Raw genomic sequence first — 20525 nt, 5'->3', positions numbered from 1 at the left:
CGGTTTTTAAAATAACTATAATAATGTTTATATGCTTGAAAAATATTCAAATCCGGATCAGTTAAGAAGAACCATTGTGTTGGAAACTAATAAATTGTGGTCCAAAATATGGTATACTAAAAATTACAGATATTTTTACATTCCTGAAGTAAGATGCATCCTTAACAGTCATGTTGTTTGGATTTAGGAATTTGGATTTATTAAAGAGATCTTTAAGTATGTCTTCCTAGCCGATAGAGGATGGGAAAAAGTTATATCTTAGAGACTTAATAAAGCTATGATCACATTGTTTGGGACATAATATAGCTAAATTAAGTGAAGACATTCAAGGTCTTTTCTCGTGGATTGTTTTTTAAGCTCTTAGTTCTTCCCTAATTTGCCCAACATATATTAGGGCCTGATGCCCTTCACGCCTGAGTGGGTGTTCTAGAAGAGTTGCTCTGGTATTTTAGTTGCATCAGAATTGCCTGGAAAACAATAAAACACAGATTGCTGGGCCCAATTTTAAGTTACGGGATTTCTGATTCAACAGGTCTGGCCAGATGTTTAAGAATTTGTGTTTCTAACAAATTATCAAGGGATGCTACTACCACTTGTCTTGCAACTAAATTTCGAGATCCACAGTCCTAGAGAGACCCATTACTTCCATTTGTACTGAATTTCAAGTGTGTATAATAATTAATGGATGTTAAACCAGTTCAATAATTGATCTTGATTTTGTAATCCTTTTGACCAAAAATAATCACCTTCGTTTATTCTTCTGCAGGTACCCTAGCTACAATGTATGAGCAAAATCAAACACCTCTAGGTTCTGCTATTTCATATGTTTCTGTCAGGAAAATCATTATTTTCATTTCTTTTAATCCTAACACACATGAATAGCAAGAATTTGGGGTCATGCCCTACTGAGTTTCTAACAGTAACATTTTGCTGTAAATTGATCCTGCAGCATCTTTCATTACACTCCCAGCCTTTCCAAAATACATATAGGGACATCCATTATGGCTTCTCCAAAAAAAAAAAAAAAAAATCCCTGAATTATGAAATATATGTATGGAATTTTCCCTTCTATGTTATTTTTCCTGGTAGTTACAGGTCTGTTGTCAGAAAGGTTGACCGATGTATTCTAACAACTATGAATAGCATCAAATATCTGTTCTTCTGCCAGAGAAATGTGTACAATAATATCTTTGAGAGATCTATAAAAACTAATTGATGCCCTATAATCTTTTTGTTATGTGCCAGTGAGTCTCAAACTTTAAGGTATACATTCATATAGCAATTCAGTAGCATGTGATATATGAAGTTTGAATAGTTCTGCTCCAGTCTTGAGTCCTATATGTGATAGTTTGTAACTCTGACTAGAAACTTCAATGTCTGCTTGATTGCCAACTCCTTTATAGCAATCTGGTATCCAGAAAACTCTGTCTCAGTAGATAAATAAGATCCAAGATTAGTTGCCTCGTTTCTCTTTTTCTATTTTAGGATGTGGCAGAGACTGGTAGTTGCCTCTCACATGAATAGAATTTTCACTGTGTTCGTGGCTATCAGTGTGAAGACCAAATTGATAGAGTCATGTGACTAAATTTTTGCCAATAAGGTTTTGTCAGAAATGATGTATGCAACATCTAAGTCATGCCCTTGGGAAGTAGCTTTCACATCGTATTTCCCTGACCTGTTGGGACATATATGCTGGTGAGCCATCTAAAACTACATCATGAATGGCGACTAGCCAAAGGTGTCTGCTCTTTGAAGAGCAGAGTCATTTATGTGTCAAAAATTTTATATGGCAGAGAAACATACTATTTTCTTTAAGCTTCCATGATTTTGGTTATCTCTCAGAGAAGTAAAGTCCATATTTTGCTCAATATGCAGGAAAACCTCACGCAAGCCTATATATATCAGAAATTGTTTAAAGAAAAATATTGAAACAAAATTCCATGTTGAATTGTGAATTCAGACAGAATGGGAAAAGACTTAATGTCTAAGATTCTTTTCATAAATTACTTTATATAAGAATGCTTTGTATTTTTATAGTAAATTTAGTGGAATGAATATATTGCCTATCAAATCTCTGTAAGTATATCATGTGAGACTGTGTAGCTAGTGGCAGACACCAGTTTCTGGAGCCAGGCTGCCAGGATTGACATCCTGGTACCAACTACTTAAGATCTGTATGACCTAGGAATCATTATTTAATCTATCTTGCTTTGGTTTTGTCATCTATAAAATTAAGATTATAATATTTTCTTTCTTTAGTCATTTGATAATTATCAACACGTTTTATGTGGCAGGTACCAGCATATTGATATAATCATTTCCATTAAAAAAAATTCTCTGGTTGTGTAGTGACATTACAAATGTTTGTTTCAGGGGCACCTGGGTGGCACAGCTAGTTATGCATCCAACTCTTACTTTCAGCTCAGATGGTGATTCAGGGTTGTGAGATCCAGCCCTATATCAGGCTCTGGGCTAAGCAAAAAGTCTGATAAAGTCTCTCTCTCCCTCTCCCTCTGCCCTTCCCCCACTCACTCCAATAAAAAACCAAATCTTTAATAAAAAAAAAACCCACAAATGTTTGTTTCAGAATATTAGAAAAATATTGTGTCAAACATCCAATTGCATATCTTATGATTCTCATGTTTTCCTTACAATTTCAGATAATTCTTAACCTCAAGTTCCAGGTTTTCAGTTCTGAAGTATGTGCTTTAATGTTAATACTACCCAGTAAACCCATTTGAGAATAAGTATTATTTTCCCTAAAAAAACAGAAGTTAAACTCAAGGCACCTTACTAATATTTCAGAAGTTTTGTGGAGAGATTCTACCTCTTTCCAATCTTTTACCACCCAGATAGCTCTGAACCTTTCATTCTGTTTTTTCACTTAAGCGCATGCTTCTGACCCATGACACTTCCAATCATGCCTTCCTCACCAGGTTGGTTATCCAGACAGCCCACAATGGTTGGTTTGGGTTTTGCCCTGACGTCATTTAATCAGGCTCTTCTGACTTCTCCAACCATTTCCTACATATCCATACATGAAAATTTGAAACATCATCATATTTATTGAGAGAGGCTTTCCTGTTTTTTATAATCGACTCTGTGATCTTTGATCAGATATTTTTTAACTTCATTTCTTCATCTGTATATTGGAAATATTAGTTGTGGAGAGAAACATATAAATCAAAATATGTAATACATACAATAAGAGGTATATAATTGCTATTATCATCATTATCATGATCACCATTTTATAAAAAGGGACATTGAAGCAGAAATATATTTAGTGATATGTTCATGAGCCTATATTTGAAAAAAGTCTGACCTCAGAACGTACTTTTAAATATTGTGTTGTCCAGTAGAAGTGTATCTTCTCATTAAATTAATGTTTAACTTTCTTAAAAAAACTGATTGCAATCTTTACATTGTAAAGGCAGATGAAATATTTGGTTATTGGTTATTTATCTGTCAAAGGTATACTCTCTACTTAGTATTATCGGTTCGTTTCAGACACTAGTTTGCTTGCTTCTTGCTTTACAACCCATGTTACCAGTGACAAATATCTTAATTATTGTATTATTATGTCCTTGATCAAAGAATCTAAAACAATATGCTGCCTATGCAATAGATGGGTATTTCTAATATGTCACAAAGAGCATTCTATTCTATTTAATTTAATTCAGGCAAAGATTCTAGATGCATTGCTGCAGCACTTTTTCTTACTATGATGAACTCAGTGTCAAAGGCACATTTGCTGTGTAACTTGCGTTCTCTGTATGTGTGGAAATAAGACTCTATTTTAAAATGTCAATGATAAAGTGTAAAGGTCATAATTTATTCTGTAAATTACAGTGTACCATCTTCTCAGCATTAGTAAATTAGTACCTTAATAATAACCTGCCAATATTGAATGTTTATATTTGGATATAATTAAGTAAATCTTTAGTAATAAAAGACTAAACATCTTTTTATTTCTAAGTAGAAAGAAATATTTCATTATCATTTAAAAAGGAATTAAATAGTTTGCCTAAGTAAATAATCATGTATACCTTAACTAAAATGAAAACCGGCAAAATAAAACTCATTTATTTGAGGCAAGACTGCTAATCTTATTCAGCCCTTTATAGTGGATATTTTATACTTGAAAAGAAAGTCTAGTACTTACTTTCTTAGCTTCAATATTGAGATATGCTTCCTTCATTTTACTTCAAATATTGCATTTATATCCATTACTGTTTTCTATATATATATAAATATATAATTTATATTATATATTATAATATATAATATAATATATATATATAATATATTATATATTGCATTTTTATGTTTGGGAATTTTTTTCCTTCAGTACCTTTCAAACAAAATTTAACTATAAGGAAATTATAGCTCATAAGTAATCAGTAAATATCAGGGTTTTGTTTATTTTTAATATGTTCAGTTACCTTATTCCCCCTTTTCTCTTCATTGTGAATAAATTTTGAAGGTCAGGGGTTTTTTTTTGCCATTTTTTTCTGATTGATCTTTTTATATTTGTGTTCTCAGATTCATTAAAATATTCTCTGATAAATCAGTATGTTTTCACTTTTCCTTTTCATTTGGCACTATAAAAGAGTGATTGCAAAATAAAGTCCCTCAGAGTCTTGAGACTATTTTAACCTTATTTAACCTTCAATTCGCCATATGAACATCTGAATGATGGTCTAGAACAGAAAATTGTTAAATGAGGTACCCATTGACTAGACCCTGAAAAGAGCAGTTTCTTCCTTTTTTGTTTATTCAAAATGCTGAAATATTGGTGAGTTAATTATACACTGTTACATCACAACATCCTAAATTCTCTTGTGTCTATATTTTACAAAGAGCTAACTATATGCATGTTCATGCACCTCTTTTCTTGGAACAAAATATATAGAATTTACTAAACAGATTCAGAAGTCAGATGATATTTTCAACAATAGAAACTTCCTCAACAGTGTTAAATGCATGACATAATAGTCCATGGCATGGGATACTCAATTTAGAAGAGTAATAGTGTTTTAAATTGTCCAGTGTAGAAATTACATGTAGTCTCAATGAATTTTATTCTGTCCTTCTGATTTAAGTGCTTATAAGTGAAAATGACTCTTGAGATACGCAAGAGTCAAGGAGTTCAAAGGCAGTGCAATGTCATGGTTGAGAGATTGAGCACTGGAGACTGGTTTTATGTACCTCAGCTTTTTACAAGCTGTTTTATTGTGGGAAAGTAAAACTGGGCCTTATTTTTCTCATCTTTATAATAAAGTAAGTTATCAATAACTTAGAGTTTTGTACTGAGGGTGAAATTAAAAACAAAAAAACCTTTTAGAATGAGATCTTGCCCTTGTGACAACATGGATGGGCCTAGAAGGTATTATACTAAATGAAATAAGCCAGACTGAGAAAGCAAATACCATATAATTTTACTTACATGTGGAAGCTAAAAAACAAAACAAATTAATAAACAAAACAAACAGTAACCAGAATCAGACCTGTAAATACAGAGACCAAACTGATGTTTGCCAGAGGGGAGAGTGATGTGGGGGGATGTGCAGAATGGGTGAAGGGGAGTGGGGATTACCGGTTTCCAGTTATGGAATGAATATGTCTTGGGGATAAAAACACAGCATTAGGAATATAGTCAATGGTATTGTAATAGTGTCATATGGTGGCAGATGGTATCTACGCTTGTGGCGAGCATAAAATAGCATATGGAGTTGTTGAATCACCATGTTGCACACCTGAAACTAATGCAACATTGTGTGTCAACTATACTCAAACTTTAAAAATAATAAGTAAGCCCTTTAAGAAATTATTGGGTTCTCTGAATTCCACTTTAATGTCCTATATATAAAGAGCTCGGAAGTTTTACATCCAGTCTTTCAAGAAAAAGCTGAATAAGCTGAAAATCAATGAATTTCTCAGGGTCGTGATAGAATTGAGGTAACAAGGAAAACTACCATCCCCAAATCTGTAGAAAAAGGTATCTAGAAAGTCACAGCTTAGAACTGGTTACCTGGAGAAGAATCCTTTGGAACCTAGACTGGGAAGAACATTTACATGGTGATTTTGACAAAATGCCAGAAAATAATTGTGGAATAAGCTGAGAGTGAAAAATTTTGGAGACAGTCTTAAAGTAACATGCTCAGATTTCTGTGGGTTTTACCTTCTGGTACCTTACCAGGTTCTCACAGTGAAAAGCCAATAAAAATCTCATCATGGCCCTAGTAGGGGAAGAGGAAGAGTAATTACTGTGAAATACTACCAGAGAACTCTCCATAAAATGACAGACTCTCCAGGGAAAAAGACTTTATCAGTGCATTACAGGACTTGAAAGTCAGCTATTCTCCCACCCTAGTGCTCTCAAGCTTTTTATGTATCACCTAAAAAGGAAAAAAAAAAAATGTTAAAAAACACTGAAGGTCACAGCTTATAAACTAAAGCTCAGTGGATATGGAAATTTTTTCTATAAAAGTATAGAATATTTTCCCTCCTCTCCCCTTACCACCTCATCAACAGAAGTCTAGAATCGATGAATTAATGGAGGTGAAAGAGTGGCCAAATGCAGATGCAGGGGTACCTAAGAAATCCCTAAGTCAACAGAGGAGAGAAAAACAGAAAGGAGAGGAGTTCGAGGCCTCTGGTGTCTATATCTACAGCAAACATTAAAGAAAGGCCAACTCCTCGCCAAATAAATATAAAAACTTTTACTAAAAGTATATTTATCTTATTTCTTGTTATCTAGTATATCATGTCTGGCTTGCAACAAAAAAAAATTAAGGCAATGTGAAAGAGAGGACAAAAAATAATTTGAAGGAACAGTAAATATAAGAAATAGATTCAGATATGATACAGATGTTGAAATTGTGACAAAATTTTAAATAATTTAAAATTTAAAATGAGTACTATGTTAAGAACCCTGTTGGAAAATATATACAAGTGTGTAATGTGAGCAAAAAGAGAAACCTATCAAAAAGAATCAAAGGGAAATTCTAGAAAACAAAATCCACCGTGACGGAAATATGTAAAAATTACAGTAAACTTCTCATGAGAAGCCATGCAAACAAGAAGAGGGGGGAGTGAAATACATCATGAATTGTATTTTATATCCAGTGAAATGATCCTCAAAAGTGAAGGAGAAATTAAGACTATTTCAGTAAAACAAAAACGCAGTGAGTACATTACCATCTGATCTGCCAGGGTGAGAACAAAATGGTGGTACAGCCACTTTGGAAGACAGTTGGCAGTTTCTTATATAGCTATATATAGTCTCATCATATGATGCATCCTCTCTACTCCTGAATATTTCGTCAAGTGATTTGAGAAGTTATGTCTACACAAAAGCCTATCCACGGATGTTTTTGCCACTTTAATCATAAATGCCAAAAACTGGAAATAACTAAGATGTCCTTCAGTAGGTCAAAGGATAAACAAATTGTACATCCATACTGTGGACTATAATTCAACAGTAAAATTAATAGGGTATCAAACCACAAAAAGACATGGAGAAATCTTAAATGCCCACTGTTAACTGAAAGAAGCAAGTCGGAAAAGAATTCAAGACTGCATTCTATATGATTTCAATTATAAGACATTCTGGAAAAGGCAAAACTAGAGTGATGTTAAGATCAATGGTTGCCAGGGTTTCAGGGGGAGTACAGAGGTTTAAATAAGTGAAGCACAGCAGGGGTGTTAATCCTGCCAGTGGTGCAATTCTATTCAATAATAAATAATAATAATAATAATAATAATAATAATAATAATTCTTTAATGATGGATAAATGATACTATGCATTTGTCAAAACTCATGGGACTTTACAGCACAGAAAAATCTTAGTTTAAGGAACATTTAAAAAAGTTGGGGGGATCTCAGGAATGAATGAAAACTAGGAGAAAAGAATTTATATTACAAATTCAAAAAATAGCCTCACTGAGGGGGTTGGGGGAAGGTGTGGACATAAGTAACTTTGGAAATGAGTGGAATTTAAAGCTAAAAACAAAAGAACTGTAATCTAGTTGATACAGAGATTTACTATAGTGTATAAGCTAACAATTCTGATACCACCATACATACACCCTGGAATTGAACAGTTTTGTAAATGGATGGCAGGTGGTAGGAGCCAGGTTTCCCACTATTGGTGTCAAGATTTACAAACAACGAAAAGGTTGGAGGCTAGAATAATCCATGTAGCTATGGATTCAAGTGTAATACATTTGTATAAACTTATCTTTAGGTTAATATGCATACAGATGGCTAAATATAGTAATATTGATATATGTTTATGTGTACACTTTAGATCATACATATATCTCATTGCTCTCTCCTCTGAGAATCCAGAAAGAATGACAATCCAATAGCAAATCTCACACCAAGCACACGGAGCGCACAGAGCCCCCACATCTTAGATTTCATACCATTCTTCATTCAGCCAATTGAAAGGACTCATAGAACAGAGGCCATAGGTACAGCAACAAAGTAAAAAGTATTGAATTATATCCCAAAGTATAAAACAAATGCCATGGTTTTATGCATACTCATATATCAGGTACATATCTTGCATTCCATTAGAGGTGTTTTCTTCTTTTATTTTAAATAAATGTATGTTTGTGGAGAGAAATAATTTAATACAATTAAGATTAACATTGATTACAAATGTAAATAGTACTACGCATGGGAAAGTACAAGAATTAGTCAAAATAGCATCGTGTATTCTAAGTAATTAGGACCATTTAAAAAATTAAATTGCTACCAATAAGCTTTTGAAATGAAACATATTCTCACAATTTCCTTCATGTTATTATCTAACACACCTGCTGAAACAGAAATCCTGAAAGCTGCCACAAGCAAGTTGTGTTAATTTTAAAGAAGATATTTTCCAGGTGTCATAAGACATTAAATATTTTCCCTAAAGTAGAAATTGTTATGAATAAATTTCCTGATATTCAGTATAATTGAAATAATTAATGGAGTAATTCAAACAACTTTATTTTTTTAAAAGCTGTACAAAGAAAAATAGTAATTTTTAATTTAAGTGTAGTAATTTAGGTATTTAGCTTTAAGTATTTAAAAAGTTTATCTAATTAAAATGCATGTATAAATTTCAGCCTTGTTTTTAAAAGCTATGGCATGCTTATTTGATGATATTGAAATGTTAAAAGGAAGTTACTAAAAAGTAATATCCTTGAACAAGAATAAGAAAATACTGTGTTTTGGAAAACTTTTCATTGCTGAATATCTACTTCACTACAACAGTAGACCACACTGAAAACTATAAGAAATATTGAAAGCTTGCAAACACTTAAGTTTCAGGCAACAGTGTCACAAAGAGACTAGAATTTACACTTGTCTAGGATTGAATACATCAAGTAGCATCAGAGTTATACCTAAGAAAATAACACGATAAGACCAAAAATGATCTCTCTAAATATTTTAAAGTATAGAAATTGAAGCATCTAACAAATCTCAATGCCTATTTCCACCTTGGTGTAAAGGTTTTGTTTTTCGTGAGGATATGTTGAAATGTAGACAGTATTCGATCTTTCAATTCATCTTGATCATTTTCAAGTTTAAATGAAGTAAAGAGATTAAGCATGGTGAAATGAGACCAGGAAAAAACTCCATATTAGATTTAAACCATTGGCTCTCATAATAATGTAGATTCTAGTATATGAATAAAGTTGGTGCAGATTTAGACCATGAAACAAAACAAATATTTGGATACTGTATGAGCTGGAGTTTATTTTTCACTTGAGGGATTTGAAATATCTGATCAGTGCAGTTTCATTTCATTAACTAAAAGATATATGCATTGTACTATTAAAGATAACTGTTCCATAAGATATCCAAAGTGGTGCAGCAGGCTCGAATTCACTAAAAGAGACAGTGTGAAATGTATAAAAATTATTTGTGCTATCCTCTTGCAAGGTTACTCTCCTTTCCCCCTCTTGTTGAATTTAATATCTCAAATGCTTTAAATGCTCACATCAAATTATGCTGTTAAATAAATAAACAAGCTCCATTTCTGTAAAATATTTCAGTGCAGCCAATATATGTCTTTGATAACAGGTTAATATAGCAAATAATTTTCAGTGAAATCTCAGAAGTAATAGTAATTTTTGTTTTACTTTCTCACTTTCCAATATGTACACTAGAGCAATACTAAAAGTGTGAAAACGACAGAGGAGAAAATAGTGAGTATTTAGAATTACAGATTGTAATTATTGCCAGATCTTAATGTGTAAATGAGCAGAGATTGAGAAGTGCTCAGAATACTAAATGAAGATGGTAAATACCTCTACCAGCTATCTTCTAAACTAAAATAATTGTAATGTGAAGCAGCACATAAGTTAACCAGTCCATCAATGTAGGAATATAACCATTTAAACAAGAGTGCCAGAGAGGCTAAAATGTTAGGAATTCATAAAAGGTATTTTAAAATCAGACCAAATTTACATAAGACAGAACAGGAAAGATTTGAGAGAATAATAATGTTTCAGAAGAGTTATAAGTAGGAGTGCAGATTAAGTCACTTCAAGATCTATGTATATAAGGGTGATTTGTGTCAGAGCATCTATTTGGACATACAACTCATGTTGTGCTTTCTAGAATGGTATGGATAGTAGTTCAGGTTTTTCCAAGTCGGTGAATAATTTTTGAAGATGTGATCTAGTTATCAATGGAAAGCACCAGAGCAATGAATGTGAATAAACAACTTTAAAAAAAATAAAAGGCTGCATCTCCACACACGCAGGAAAAAAAAACATGTAGTAAAGATTACTTACCATATAATTTCATCTTTAAGAAAAAGAAATGTTTGCATTTTTGCAAGAAAAATACATGCAGAATTTTCATAGCAGCAATAGTCCTAGTAACTTGGGGGGCTGAATCCCAAGTGGATTTTTGGATTAAATGTCAACCAAACCAGTTTCTCAGGAGAAATTTTTGTGGAAAACAGGAAGGCTAATCTAGTATTTATAAGAAAATGTAAAAAACACAACCAGAAATATTGTCAAGGTGAAGAAAGGTTTAGAGTGTTTTATAGCAACATAATTTAAGGGAAAAAAGCCCTTAATTATGACAATACAGAAATTAAGACATTATTTTGTGCAGTAATTGGCAAATTAACCAATGGAAATGACACACTCATAAAAGAACTCTGTTTTTGACAATTGGCACTGGAAAACAGTAGGGAAATGAAAAGCTATAAAATTAATTGTGTTGGATTGAGTGGGTTATCAATATTAGGGAAGAGGGCAACACAATCATATTGTCCATAAACAAAATCAGTTCCAGGTAAATTGTAGATCAAAAGGTGAAAGGTTAAATTAAATACTCTGGAAGTTAACGTAGGAAAATATCTTCTTTATTTTACCATTTTGTGATATTGCCTAAATAGGTCATATAAAAATAATAGACATAAGAAATAAAGAATACCTGGGGCGCCTGGGTGGCACAGCGGTTGAGCGTCTGCCTTCGGCTCAGGGTGTGATCCTGGCGTTATGGGATCGAGCCCCACATCAGGCTCTTCTGCTGGGAGCCTGCTTCTTCCTCTCCCACTCCCCCTGCTTGTGTTCCCTCTCTCGCTGGCTGTCTCTATCTCTGACAAATAAATAAATAAAATCTTTAAAAAAAAAAAGAAATAAAGAATACCTGTTCATTACAATAAAAAGAACAACATACAAACAATTTTTATAATATAGAATTGTATCCCCCAAGTATCAAACCCTTGAGGAAGAAAAATAAGTACATATTCATACATTTTAAAAAACCACATTGACTTCAAATTTATTCTTTTTGGGAAAGAACTCGTTTTAAGACACCCTCTAGCAAAATGAAAATAGAACCTAAATAAAAGTTAGTCATGGTTTCAAGGAGAGTGTAATTACATAAAGAGGGCAGTGACAGTCATCCCAGAATAAGCGTCCTCTCTGCTGAAAACTAAATCAGAATATATATAATTTCACATATAGTAGTACTAAAGGTTGGAACTTATAAATGATATGTTCATGCGGAATATAAGATGGTGATCTAATCTTGGTTAAGGGAACTATATTGGAAACTAATGGCTCAAAGATGAACCAAACTAACTTACAGAATATTTCTGAGAATTTTTTGACGTGTAAGAGAAGAGAAAGTTTTTGATACGTATGCTTTGGTTTTCTCCTCTGAAAGTCACTATTCATGATATCACTTTATTTATGGACCCAGTAAAACCATAGTGGTAGTTGATATTTTCATAAACTGATGCATGTAATTATTATTAATTTTTGTAATTGACATAAAGGTAAAGCACTGAAGAATTAATCAATTTGAGAAGAATGTAAATATAATAAAAATTAATAAGGAAAATTAATATTATAGCTAATACTTTGGAAATAGGGGTGATACAAAAAGAAAATTAGGGGGGAGATGAGGAGCAAAACTTTTCTGGTATATATCAGAATACTTAAACGTTATGGTTTGCAAATGCAATTTTAAAAAGTAACATGGAAGTTGAGATATAAATTTCTAGTCCCAAAATAAAAAAAATTACATATATGTATGTATATTATGTGTGTGTGTGATTTATGATAGCATGTAACTATCTCTTCACAAATAATCGATCTTTTATGATATGATATTCTGAGTTCTTATTTCCAAGTCCAAGACATCAGCATATTTTCTATATGAATAAATCTGAGTATTTTCTCTTGTACTGTTTTTCCTTAACAGTTTAGCTCCATAGCAATTTATCCAAATTAAAAGTTAGCCAGAATGCTTCACAGAGTGAGGGTGACTTTGGGGTTATATTTCTTTCACTGTGGCATTCTGTTTCTGAAAGCTCATAATAATATTTACCTGAGGTTATTTCATTTAATGTGATATTTTTCTCTAACTTAATTCTTATATTCAGACTTCCACTGAGTTTAAATACATTGCTCTTTTTAATCCTCACTTTACTTTCCACTCTTCTCCCCAAGTTTCAGATGAGAAGAATGCATTTTAGTGGTGTTAGTCCCTAAATATATCAATGTCATAATCATTCATGTCATTGTTCATCATCATTATTATATTCATCATCCATCAATACCCATAAGAATATATTCTACGTTTGCATAAAATGAACAAAAGCACAAAATATAATCTTCGATCTTTTTCAAAAATAACATGTCTTTTTAATGAAATGGGGTTATATTTTCCAGGCTGAGCAATTTTTATTTTTTTTATTTTTTATTTTATTTTTTTATGATTTTTTATTATATTATGTTAGTCACCATACAGTACATCCCCGGTTTTCGATGTAAAAGTCAAATTTCTTAATTTGAAGCCCTGGCTGTATTTATTCTAGGCATTGGTGGTAATTCAGTATAATTTAAGATTGTCAAATTGTTTTTGAGATGAAAGTAGATATTATACTTTCAGTTTACATGCAAGATTCTGAGAATCCAAACCCAGAAATCAAGTTTTTTCGTTAGAAGGTACCATTTCAGCAGGTGGTATGGGATTCTCTCAGAGTCATTTGCTTGAGAATCACATGCTATTATATTAACAGCCATCACCAAGACATGAACTGTAATTGTTTTTTCTTAGAGTCTCTTTCTATTAACACAAAGTAAATGGCTTCAGTTTTATTTAAAACAAACAAAAATGTGACAGAAAAACAAAATGTTGCCACCACACTGTATGCTTTTGTTTCATCATGTTTATTTCTTACTTTGATGCCTAGTTTGAACAGTTTCCCAATATGACTAGTTGGTTCATATTTATCCATAAAGGGGAGAAAAGAACTCCCTGTGGGTGGGGCCACGCAGGAAAATTCCCCTAGACTGCTCTGACTGTTGAAGCCCAGAATTGAATAAAGCCCAGAGTGAGCCATGTACAGAGGTGGAGGAAATTGAAATGCAGACTGGATGTTTTTTCGTTTACAATTTGTGTGTGCCAGTTCTGAATATGGTGTGCATATGGTGTGTTTCTACCTCCAAACAATGTGTGTAGTCATACCTCTGTAACTGTCTACTGATTCTCTCTGCCTAGGGGGTTATGCTCAGTTACAATCCAAAAAGCTTTGTAATTTAGGAAGAATTTATCTTATTAAACTAGAAGTTTCTTTTTTGTAAATATCTCATTAGTTTGTTATAGGAATTATATAATATGTATAAAGTATGTTTATATATAATAGGTAATTAATACAATTTTATTAGAGAATATTGGAAGTTACAAAATGCAAAACATGGTCTGTAATCAGAAAGTGATATATTTCTGTATGTTCATAGGAAGAATGTGTTAATAAATAAAATATTAAATATCTAATGGGCATTTATAGTGGGTAATTTAAAATTACTAGTGTTACTTTATTCTAGTCTTGTAGTATAAAGAAACAATTTCCACTCACTCAAAGCAACACTTCTCCATCCATATTCATCTTCATCCTCCCCAAATGACAGCAATAAGCTTATTACATTTCTTCCTATGGATGCTTCCCTAGACTACAAGTCTTATCTTTCATTCTCCTGGTGGATTCTTTCTTCTAGGGTCATTGCTTTATCTTATAATTATGACTACATATCACAAAACCATTTACAAACATCTATAATACGGGAAGTCTAGTTGTTACTCCACGCACATAGTGGAATCCTAGGCTCAAACTCAGTCTACATACCTTATTATGTCGATTTGAATTCAAAGGAAAAATAGAGGAGAGGAGGTGTGTATTTGTGTGCCACGTAGGGTTGTAGGTGGACCTGTAGTTTTCTTGTATAATTAAAAAGCAATATGGTAGAGATTCTACAATTTAGTAGTTATAATTTATAGATTCATATTTCTAATAGAAAGGATTGTTATGTTTGTAATTAATATCAATTCTGAAAAACTCTTTCTGCCTTATTGTATATTTTTTCTTTTAATAACATTTAATCTAATATACCCGCAAATTAATTAGCAATATTGTAAAATCAGAACATATTCAAGGAGTTTATTCTCATATGATGAGAAATACAGAAGACAATTTGGTGCCACTTAGGACTATGTTTGATTTGGTTGATTGGACTATGGCTGGCATTCCTAAACATTCTAGATGGAAAATCCATTTAGATGTAAAGTATACTATTAGTTTTATAAAAGTAAAAAAGAAAAGTAAGCTCACTCACATTTATCATTATTTATGTATATTTTAATATGCATTATGTTGAGTTTCAAAAATATTTTAAGAGTATTAACACAGACATAAGTCAAATAAGTGAAGTTCTCTAAGGTTTAAAATTGTATCATTCAGAAACTTCAACATTTATTCTCCATCAAGTTTAGTGACAAATTATATGAAGAAAGTAGACTTTAACCATCTTATTCTTCTGTAATTTTGGATGTCTGTGTGTAAGTTTACTCTGTATTCATATAAGCATTCAATCACCAGCTCAACTAAATCTGTTGAAAAATTCTCTGGTAATCATTGCTTAGAAAGTGGTACAAGAAAAGTTTCTAAGTTCATGGAGCATGCCAGCCCCTCCCCAAAAAGGAATATTAATAAAAATTTCATTAAAAGATTTTAGTACCTTGTCAGGCTGATTTTGTTTTTATTTTATTTTATTTTATTTTATTTTATTTTATTTTATTTTATTTTATTTTTTAAAGATTTTATTTATTTATTTGACAGAGATAGAGACAGCCAGCGAGAGAGGGAACACAAGCAGGGGGAGTGGGAGAGGAAGAAGCAGGCTCCTAGCGGAGGAGCCTGATGTGGGGCTCGATCCCATAACGCCAGGATCACGCCCTGAGCCGAAGGCAGACGCTTAACCGCTGTGCCACCCAGGCGCCCCTGATTTTGTTTTTAAATCATGGAAAATGAACTTAGTTGAAAGTTGCTATTTTTTTTATTTTCTGAATTTACACTTACAATCTTTTAGTCAGTTATTTAAGTATCTACATTTTACCATTCTCTACACAAAGCATAGGGGATGATGAATAAAAGGAGATAACTTATGAATTCATCACCTATTGAGGAGATAAAATCAATAGAATTTGGTTGAGTATTAATTTTGGCTAGAGATAGAGTTGTGATGAGCAAAATGAGCATGAAGGATGATTTCTGTGATTTTTTGTTTGTTTGTCAAAATGGATAGGGGTGCCAGTCAGCCAATGGTGTTGAATGGGCTTATGGAGGGAGAACTGAAGTTGTAGGAATGGCAGTGGACTAAAGGAAAGAACTGGAATCAGAAACTGCAGCATTGTAACCAAGAGTCTTTTAGTGCACATTTCAGGCATCAAAGTCAGTGTGTGTTTTCCAGTTACTGTTTGAGCACCCACAGACATAAACCAGATAACTTCTCTTACCAGGGGTTCAACTACAAGGGGAGTGGATGCAGTAGTAAAACTGGAGCAGGTTTTGTCAACCAAAGTGAGAAGTAGTTATTTTTTGCACTTGCTGGACTCCAATGGAAGAGGGATAAGTAAGGGCCTCAGAAAATGGGAATGGTCATGACTGGAGGGCCATAGTTACCCACAAAACAGAGTATTCTGAGGGTTTTGTGAGAATCGAAGAATACACAAAGTGAGACAGTGAGTAAATATTGTTTATTTCATGGTTCTTATCTTACAGTGTTTCACATTTTGCTCTCATTTAGTATACCTGAATTTTACTGTTGTTGTTTTCAACCATTGTCTATACCATCCTAAGTTAATGAATTTTTATTTCCCTATTTCCTAAATTTTGTATTATTTGTTGAAGGTCCCCTACCTTTCACCCACCCTGCATTGTTCCACTCCTAGTTGAACATTGTTCTGTTGATATTCCTATACGGAAAATCTAGTATAGAAAGTATGCCTCCCAATCAAAACATTATGATCTATCCCCTGCTCGTAATTAAGGTGAAATATGTAGAATATGTTTTCTTCCTGGCCAACACAACTCCCATCTATTTGTTTATCCTAAGCACAGGTAGAAATAATTGAAAATGCTGTTATGAATTCCCTTATGAGAACTGTTTGTACTTGAGGCTTTTTTTTAGCACTTATGTTATAGTGCACACACTCATTCTTTAAATTTTTGTTCATTTTTAGATTTAGGCCATAATATTAGAAATACTAATCCTCGGGGCATCTGGGTGGCTCAGTCGTTAAGCCTCTGCCTTTGGCCCAGGGCATGATCCCAGCGTTCTGGGATCAAGCCCCGCATCGGACTCCTCTGCTGGGAGCTTGCTTCCTCCACTCCCACTCCCCCTGCTTGTGTTCCCTCTCTCACTGGCTGTCTTTCTCTCTGTCAAATGAATAAATAAAAAATCTAAAAAAAAAAAGGGAAAAAGAAAAGAAAAAAATACTAATCCTCTTTTTATGTATTTTGCCTTCAATTAACTTCTTTTTCTGATTTGATCTCCATTTGATTATAGTGTATCAAGTAATTATGTAGCTTAGCTGTCTGATGCTTGCATGTAACAAAAGTTTCTTACCTCTGCTCTGGCAGATGAACAACACTTTGGCTGAATATATTTCTTGATAATATTTCTTTTATTTCAAAAATCCATAATGTTTTCACATTTCATCCTAGCCTCTCTCCCTTCCTCCCTCCCTCCCTTCCCTCCATGCTTGCTTTTTTTTTTTTTTCTCTCTTTTTCTGTAAAGATTAGTGGGACAATTACAAAACTTGAATGGGGTTTTAGATAAGAATGTATCTTGGATCAAATCTAATTTCCTCATTTTTGTGTATTCTGATTATGTATAATCCTCCTTGTTTATTGAAAATGCACATTGAAGAGTTGGGGAATGGTAGGGCTTAATGTCAGTGAGTTATATTTATATTTATATTGCTCAAGGATGTACAAGGTCCTTTGTACAAATATTGCAACAAGTTTATACATTGGTGATTATTTTGAAATAAAAACAAAATATTGTGCCATTAAGTTCTAGCTTTTATTTTTTAAAGATGTAACTCTACATGAGTTTGATTGCCTTTTTTGTAAGTACCACTATCTATGGACCCATGCTGTAGGAATTCCTTTTTATACATGGAATTCAGAAATGCCATCCAAATAATTCTAGAACTTTGTCTTTTTTCAATAGTTTTGTCTGGGTCTCTGTGCAGCATTGTTGAAAAAGAAAACTCAAGCCTTTATGTAAGATTTCTGGTATTTTCTCTTTTCTTTTTTCTCATGGAAATCATAATGTGTGTCTCTTACAATCCTGTATCTGCTTTCCACATCTTTGCTAATACCAGTGGTTATGATTTTTCTTCAATCTGTCTCTGTACATATACTACTCTATAATTTAAGCACTAATACAAGTTCATTATATACAGCATCAAATGCATAATAAAGCAGTATTTCTAAAAGAATGATACATTCTGTTTGAGAGGATACTATTTTGCAGATTTTAGCTCTGTCTTACTGTCACGTATATGTATCTCTTATAAAGGCCTCTGGTTACGACGTGAAACATGAATAAAATGAAAACTGTAATTTTTTCAGCACAAAAGATTTTAAAAATATAGCTGAAATTTCCTTTTAATTATTACTCTCTTTTCATATTTACAGAGCTTTGAAATATTATCTCTCTCATTAGCCTTCAGGGATGACAGGAGCCATATACTGATTTACTCTTTAAAAGGTTTACAGATTATCAACAACACAGTAATTCAAAATGCTGTTACAATGCACTATGTATCATGAAAAGATTATGTAAACTTTCAAAATATAGTAACTGTCTACTCTTCCGTATAATCAGGTTAGTGATTTGACCTTTTATTGAATGTATATGGCTTTTGTTCAGAGTAAAAATTTAATACACACAGTGTTTAAAAAAATCAATTATTTAATCAGAGGTTTTTTTAATGTAACTTCTTCTTCTTTAGTTTTTTTTTTTTTTTTTTTTTTTACTTTTTCATGATTTTCTTTCTAAAACCCTACTCCCAGTAATCTTTGGCTTACTGTTATATGTTAAAGGCAGTTACAGAAGTAGAACTGTTATTAAATGAGGAACAGATAACAGTGTTAATGCTAATAGTAAAAGTCCAGGAAACAAGATGATGATTTTATATGCTTTCTTCACTTACTTGTTCAGTGGGTATTTGTTAACAGGCACTGTTGTAAATGGTGATGACATTGCAGGACCTAAAACAAAACCCAGTCCTACTTTTCTTAACTTACATAATAATAATAAACAAATTATGACATTAAAAATAAAGGCAGCTTTAAATTGTTGCTATTCATTCAGTAATAATGAGAAAAGTATTGAAATAAAGTATGGAAGCTTAAAATATAATTTAAATGCTGAGCAAGACCGTAATAAATTTCTTACTTTTATAAATTAACTCAAATTAAAGTATGATTTATAAACTTTCATTTAAAATGCATTATATATTTAATTTCATATAAGTATTATTTCATATAACATAGTTATAATATTCCTTCTTTTTTAAATGTAGCATTGAGGACTTATTTAGGTCAATACGTGACCCCAAATACATACACTTTCCTTCACCCCAGTTATTTTCCTTGTCCCTTTCCTTCAATCCCTTGCTTCCAAGCAGGCCATTAGACCTTAATGAGGTCAGGGAAGACCTTTGGAAAGGTTCTTGTTACATTATAAAAGGGGTGAACTAGAGTAGAAAATTGTTCTTACTGCAAGCAATCACCTTTTTCTTCCTGTCTTTAAAATGAATGAGACACAACACAGGAAGATATCTTAAGGCCATAAATTTACATGAAAAAATACAGTCAGTATTTGAAAGAGGAAAAAAGGGAAAGATCCCAAAATATTTTTAAAGAAACAACAAATGTTCTTTAAAAAAATCACTATTAAAAACAATAACTATCAGACTTTTCTGAAATATATTAGAAAACTATATATAACTAATATATAATATAAATAATCCATCATATAATTAATCATTAAGTATAATATGTGATTAATATATAATCATAGTTAACATGTAATTAAAACAAAATCATTTGCACAAAGTTTAAATATACTTGATCAAATTTATTCCTTGGAAAGAACAAATAAGAAATTCGGTCAAATTTGATTTTCAAGGTGAATTATGTTTATTTTAGCAAAATTTACAGTTACTTATATATTCATGTGTTTACAATAGTGAAACAAATCCCCAAAGTATTTAAAATAAACATTGGAATGTATCTAATTTACGTTTTTCTTCCAAGTTGTGTGTCAGCGTATCTTCATTTCTCTGCACAGTTATTTGATCGCTAGATTTATTTTATTTCATAAAAATAGCATTATTTTAATTTTCAGCTAATCAAAATGAGGAAACATGCAACAATAACATAAAGTGGAAGTTACCAAACAGTTAAGTAAAGTAATACAATTTGGCTACAGGTCCTCTCATGAGAGTCTTGAATAAAGTATCAAAAAAGAGGTATTTTTTTTCCACCAGAATTTGTATTATATTAACATGCATTTTTAAATAATCGTTACTATATAAATATAATTATGGTCATTTCCACTATGCAAATTTAACATACACTATTTAGGGCCTGGATATAATTCCATTGTATCATATTTAATTAATTGTATGTATTTTTAG

The sequence above is a fragment of the Ursus americanus genome, chromosome 10 (assembly GCF_024610735.1).
Source record: "Ursus americanus isolate L20-20 chromosome 10, mUrsAme1.1.p, whole genome shotgun sequence".
Classification (NCBI taxonomy): domain Eukaryota; kingdom Metazoa; phylum Chordata; class Mammalia; order Carnivora; family Ursidae; genus Ursus; species Ursus americanus.
This window is presented reverse-complemented; position numbering follows the sequence as displayed.